Here is a 6,805-nt window from a genome sequence, read left to right as displayed (position 1 = left end):
AGCGCGGAGTGGAGTCGTTCCTACCCAAGGAATTTGCTGGGGACCGACCCCGAGGCTGGCTCGTTGGTCAGGCTGAGCTAAGCCCCTCTGGTTTTGAACTCATAGTTCTTGTCTCAGAAGAAATACAGGTCAGCGCCCCATCACATGATGTCCAGGGTTCTTAGGGTGATGGCCTTCTGGAGGCTGAGCAAGCTCTCGGTCTATCTTGACTGTGTAGTCTAAAAAGAGCTCTCGAGAGTGAAATAAGATGAAGGGAAAGTGCAGGAGCAGTTGACCTTGTGAGGAAGTGGCCTGGCCCCTTACCTTTTGGTAGTAGGAGGTGATTGAGGGCTTTCAGATCCTCGCTTACTAAGCAACTTATCTCCCCAACAGTTCCTGCGGCTTCTTTTGAAGTGGGGCCTGGCACCAAATACCTGCCCATTCCCACACACCCTAATGCCTGATACTGTACACCTGCCACCCTTTCCTCTCCTTTTCAGTTTTGCCTTCTCGTGTTACTGTTAATGACTGAACCTTAGCCTCATTTTATGACCTCATTGCCATCCCGTGACTCACCTCTGGTGCTACTCTGAACCTACAGCTCAGTTAGGCTATGGAGGTCCTCCCAAACAACAAGATTTCATATTCAAAATTCCCTTTTCCAGCCGGGCATGGGGTGAATGGCTGTAATCCCAATGTGAGGCAAAAGGATAGCAAGTTCTAGGCCAGCCTGGACAATAGCGAAACCCTGTCTCAAATAAAATTTTTAAAGAGCTTTTAATTAGCTCACTTGTAGGGTGCCCCAGGTTTAATCCCACAACAACAACATAATTTCCCTTTTATGACCAATTCATCAACCTCCCACTCACCTTTCTATTTGTTTTGTAGTACCCAGATTGAACCCAGGGATGCTCTACCTCTGAGCTATATCCCCAAACTTTTCAAAAGCTCATCTTGAGATAGGGTCTTGCTAAATATCCAAGGATGTCCTCAAATTTGTAACTTTACTGCCTCAGCCTTTGTAGTGGCTGGGATTACAGGGCTAGCCACCATACCTGGCCTCACCCTTTGATTTTGTTCAAGTAACATTGAATGCCATGCCTTGCCTAGTACTATATAACTCAAGGAAGTTCAAATATGTGAGTTATTGAATATGTCCTCAAGAAACAGCTTAGCTAGGTGTGGTGGTGCCCATCCCCAGTACTGCAAAAAAGAAAAACAAACACAGAAACTTGATTTGGTGGGAAATATATCCCTGTAAACACAAAAATACAATACAGTACCTGTGTGCTCTGACAGGTTATGTACTACAGAACCATATGCTGTAGACTGGGGAAGCAGTTCATAAGCAGATATACCTAAAGTGTGCTTTAAAGGTTAGAAATTAGAAGTTAGGAATTTGGGCAGCAGGATCTTAAGAGAAAGCGTGGGATTTCAAATTTAGGAAACAGTGCAGATGAACCACCAGTAATTAAAATATTGTGCAGTTTAAGCAAGTACTGTACCACTGAGCAATACCCCCAACCCCCTGTTGCTGCAGTTTAAAGATTGAATAGAAGTGCTTAGAGGTAGGTTGGAGCAAGGATCACAAAAGCTGCTTTGTGTGAGAGGGCCAGATTTTTTTTTTAATATTTTTTTAGTTGTAGATGGGCACAATACCTTTATTTACTTTTATGTGTTGCTGAGGATCAAACCCAGTGCCTCACACACGCAAGGCGCACGCTCTACCACTAAGCCACAATCCCAGCCCCAAAACTACTTTGTGTATAGGCCAAGAACTTAGTCTGCAAAAAGGTGCAAAGCAGGGCTAGGGATGTGGCTCAGTGGTAGAACCCTTGCCTAGCATGCACAAGGCACTGGCTTTAGTCCCCTACAATGAAAAAAAAAATGTATATATAGTAAGTATGTAAGCACAATCTGAAACTAATAAGGAATTACAACATGGCTTACCAAGAAACCATACTGACTCACTCAGATGTTCCCATTGCTGTCTGTTTCTATCCAATGTCCATTATGCCTGAGGCCAGGGAAAGGGGTGAGTTCTACAGTTCTTACCAGCTTCATTTGGTATGATTTCCTCCTTCAGATATTTTTTTCTTCCTTGCTAACTTCCATCTTCTATTGATGATGACACAGAATTTTTATCTGGACCAAAAGGTGGAAGTTTACAACTACTCCAGATTTGCTTTGACTCTTACCATGTAACCACCACAACAAAAAGACTACCAGAGAACCTGATCAATACTTAAACTGAGTTTCTTAAGTGCAATTAAGGGAGAATGCTACTTTGATGTAATTTTGAGTAGTATCTCAGAGGATAGGTAAAAGATGTGTTTTGTTTTGTTTGTTTTTGTAAGGATTTAACCAAGGGGTGCTCTACCACCAAACTACACCCCAACCCTTTTCTTAAATTTTTATTTTAATTTTATTTGAGACAGTCTCCATAAATTGCTGAAGCTCCAACCCCATCCCTTTTTATTCTAAGACACGGTCTGGCTAAATTGCTGAGACTGGCTTTAATTTGCAATCATCCTGCCTCAGTCTCCTCAGTCCCTGGGATTACAGTTGTGAGCCACCACACCTGCCTATCAGGTTTTTTTGTGGTATTGGAATTGAACCCAGGACCTCAAGCATGCTAGGCAAGTGCTCTACCACTGAGCTACATCTCTAGCCCCTCAGATATTTTCTCATAGAAAATTTGACTAACACCACCTCCCATTAGACCACCTCTCAGGACCACCATGCTAGGGATCAAGTTTCCAACACATGAACCTTTGGAGGAACACACTCAAGCCATATCAAAACCTTAGCATCTCTCAAACCCTCCATCTTTTCCTCAATCTTATTTTTGAAGCATTTCAAAGTTGAAAACATTAGTATAATTTCCCCCAAATACTTCAGTATGCATATGTCACATGCATATGTATGAGAGCCTAAAGGTCACCTCTGCCCATCTTAGTTCTTAGTTGATATACCTATAATACAAGACAAACTAACAAGAGAAGTATGAAGTTTATTAGTGTGGATAGTATACTCAATGACTTAGAACTCTGGCTTATGCTGGGAATTTTATCACAGTATTTGTTTTTGTGGTGCTGGGAACTGACACTGTTTTTATAATTTATGTATTCCCTTTTTGACCATATATTAAGTTTCCTACAAAGAATGTGGGTTTTTTTATTATTATTATTGTTTTGTTTTGTTTTGTTTGGCAGTGCTGGGGATGGGACCCATTCGAGTTAAGCACTCTACCAACTGAGCTATATCCCCAGCCCCATGTGTTTTCTTTTTTGAGGCAAGGTCTGGCTATGTTGCCCATGTTAGCCTCAACTTAGTGATTCTCCTGCTTTGGACTGTGCCCAGCTTATTTTCACTTGAAGGGACAAAGACCTGAGGCAACTTTTGCTTCCTTTGAAAAACTCACTAACATGACAACAAAAAGATGTTAAGCCAGGTATGGTGGCACACACCTATAATTCCAGCAACTCTGTGGTTGAAGTAAGTTCTCATCATTTTTTTTAGAATGTGCATGGATTTTTTTAATCACCCAAAGACAATTCCTTAAACAATTTAATCGAATGTGCCTTCTGATCATACTGCAGAAGAAGGACCAAAAGTTTGAGGCCAGCCTCAGCTATTTAAGCAAGGCCCTAATCAACTTAACAAGATAAAATAAAATTTTAAAGAGGCTGGGATATGTAGCTCGGTGATAAAGCACCCCTGGGTTCAATCCCCAGTACCAAAAAAAGATGTTAAAAGGTCCAAGCCCACAAGAATACAAGGAAGAAGAGAACAGAAACTGAGGGCTGGGGTTGTGGCTCAGTGATACAGCACTTGCCTAGCATGCATGGGGCACTGGGTTTGATCCCCAGCAACACATAAAAATAAAACAAAATAAAATAAAGGTATTGTGTCCATCTACAACTAAAAAAAAATATTTTAAAAAAACAGAAACTAAAACTACAAAGGCAAAAAAAAAAAAAAAAACTTGGAGGATAACATGGAAAAGTGGCAAAGACTTATCAGACTCATGAAAATAGAACCCAAATTAGCCATAGATAAATGCTATACACTAAAATGATTACATGCAAAATCTTCAGAATACCAAGGAATTGGAAGCATCTCTGAAAATGAGTACAGGTAAAGAGGGAGCTAAACCAAAGACAAATAGTTAGAGAAAGTCCATTTAAAATGTAGTATCCCAGAAACCCCTTAACTATTTCTGTGAGACTGCTTCTCCTGATCCTCAGAAAAGATCTGAGATTTATTGGAAAAGGGAAAACAGAAGTCTCTATAAAGGAGACTATACAGGAGACATTTAAAAGCCTGACTATATTTGGGTTTGCTCTTTCATAGTCCCCTATACTTCTCCTTTAGAGGACTTACCACAGTCTTTAATTTAAAGATGGACACAATACCTTTATTTTATTTATTTTTATGTGGTACTGAGGATCAAAACTATTGCCTTGACATGCTAGGCAAACACTCTACCTCTGAGCTATAACCACAGCTCAGCAATCTTACATAACAATTATGCAGTTTTTACTTAAATATTGTTCTTCTCTACTACACTGTTAGGCTCATGAAGGCAGGGATATGTTTGTTCAGTTACTACTGTATTTTTAGTACCTTATAGAGTCATTTGCAAAAATAGTTAAGTAGACTGGCACAGTGGTGCACACCTGTAACCTCAGTGACTCAGGAGGCTGAGGCAGGAGGATTGTAAGTTGAAAGCCAGCTTCAGCAATTATGAAAGCCCTGTCTCAAAATAAAAAATTTTAAAATGGGTTGGGGTTGGGGCTCAGTGGCTAAGCACCCCTGAGTTCAATCCCCAGTATAAAAAAAAGTTTTACAGTAGATATTTTTGAATGAATGGATATATATATCCTAAGTAGCTAAATAGCTGAGATTACAAGTGTGCATCACTATGTCTGACCCAATTTCACTCCTTAATTCTAGGATCTATTCTTTCTTATCTGTTCTCCATACTGCCACAAATTACCTTTGCCTCCTATACTTCCAGTTTCACCTTCTGCAGTTCACTTCAGATTCCCAAGGAAAAACATCTTTGAGAAATCTCCAGTGTTCCTTATTATCTGTGGATTAAAATATAAACACCACATTCTGGTTACAACCAAGGCTTTCCAGTACTCTCTCTCTTATTACCCCCTTTCAGCTACCTACTGTCCACTCAATCTACACTACACTGCTTACTATTTCCAATTCCTGCTGGTTCATTTCCTCATCCTTTAAATTATCATTCTTTTTGACTTGCTTATCCCTTTTTGTCAGCCTCAGTTTTTTATATGCGAATACTAGTGATGTGAAGATTACCAGGCCAATTAACTCAAGCTGATTCTTAAAATTTTCTGAAGTGATTTCTGGGTACAATAAAAATAGGCTCACATCTGGGCTTGGTGGTACATGTCTGTAATCACAGCAATTTAGGAGGCTGAGGCTGGAGGATCTCAAGTTCTAGGCCAGCCTCAGCAAATTAGTGAGACTTTAAGCAACTTGGTCAGACCCCATCTCAAAATTAAAAATTTACAAGGGCTGGGGATCCAGCTCAGAGGTAAAGTGACCCTAGGTTCAATGCCCAGTACCAAAAATTAAAATAAATAAAAGGTTTGGAGATGAACCTCAGTGTCACAATGCCCCTGGGTTCAATCCCCAGTTCAGCAAAACAGAACAAAACAGCCTCCCGATTTCATGAAGAAACTGACTCTTAGGTTAAGGGGCTAAGAGTACCTGTGATGGGATGTGAATCTAAATTTCTCTGACTCAGAATCTATTCCTAATTACTTCAGTATATCTCTTATGAACAATAATATTCTCTCATGTAACTACAGTACAGTTATCAAACTCAGTTTTGTTTGTTTGTTTTTTCTTTTAGTACCAGCTAGTGAACCCAGGGACATTTAAACCTGAGTCACATCCCCAGCCCTTTTTAATATTTTTTTTTAAGAGACAAGGTCTTGGACTGGGATTGTGGCTCAGTGGTGGAGCACTCGCCTAGCATGCACAAGGCACTGGGTTCGATCCTCAGCACCACATAAATGTAAAATGGAGATGTTGTATCCACCTAAAACTTAAGAATAAATATTAAAAAAAAAAAGAGAGACAAGGTCTTACTAAGTTGCTGAGGCTGGCTTTGAACTCATGATCCTCCTGCCTTAGCCTCCCTAATCCTGGGGATTACAGGCGTGTGTCACTGCACCCCTGTGAACTCAGGAGGTTTCAACATTGATACAGCACCCTTTTATGTTATTATATACCATATTCATATTTCACCAATTGCCCTTTATAGCAAATCTCTCCCAATGGAGAATCCCATCCAAGATCAATCCTTGCCTTTATTTCTATTTCTTCAATTTTTAAAATCTGGAATTATTCCTTAATCTTGCTTTGTTTTCAGAACATTAATCATTTTTAAAGAGTGCTGAAGAATAATGGCTAATTGTAAAATTCCTCTCAAATTGGGTTTTTCAAATGTTGCCTCATGATTAGATTCAAGTTGTGGACTTTTAAATTTTACTCCCCAGTAATGGAGGCTGCACTCAGGATCTCATAAAATAGGCAACTGCTTTCAATCAGCGAGCTCCATCCCCCCACCCCTTTTTATTTTATTTTAAAATTTATTTTTTTGTGTGGTACTATGGATTGAACCCAGGGCTTCAAACATGCTAGAAAACTGCTATACCACTGAGCCCTTCTTAAATTTTTTATTTTTTGTCACTGAATTGCCCAGACTGGCTTTGAACTTGTGATCCTCCTGTCACAACTTCCCAAAGTCACTGGCCTGTGCCACTTCAAAATTACTAATTTT

General features: G+C 39.9%; 1 protein-coding gene across 1 annotated transcript in view; it reads left to right on the top strand.

The window, feature by feature from the left end:
* Positions 1–4: 4 nt before the first annotated feature.
* The window catches only part of Gsr (glutathione-disulfide reductase), a 58,352-nt gene continuing 51,551 nt past the window's right edge, over positions 5–6,805 (top strand). The window contains exon 1 of the mRNA XM_015501237.2: positions 5–128. The gene's annotated coding sequence lies outside the window, so the exon portion shown is untranslated. The remainder of the gene's footprint in view (positions 129–6,805) is intronic.

This window comes from Marmota marmota, unplaced genomic scaffold (assembly GCF_001458135.2).
Source record: "Marmota marmota marmota unplaced genomic scaffold, marMar, whole genome shotgun sequence".
Classification (NCBI taxonomy): domain Eukaryota; kingdom Metazoa; phylum Chordata; class Mammalia; order Rodentia; family Sciuridae; genus Marmota; species Marmota marmota.
The sequence above is the reverse complement of the archived record's forward strand: the minus strand, read 5'-3'. Positions and strand labels throughout refer to the sequence as shown.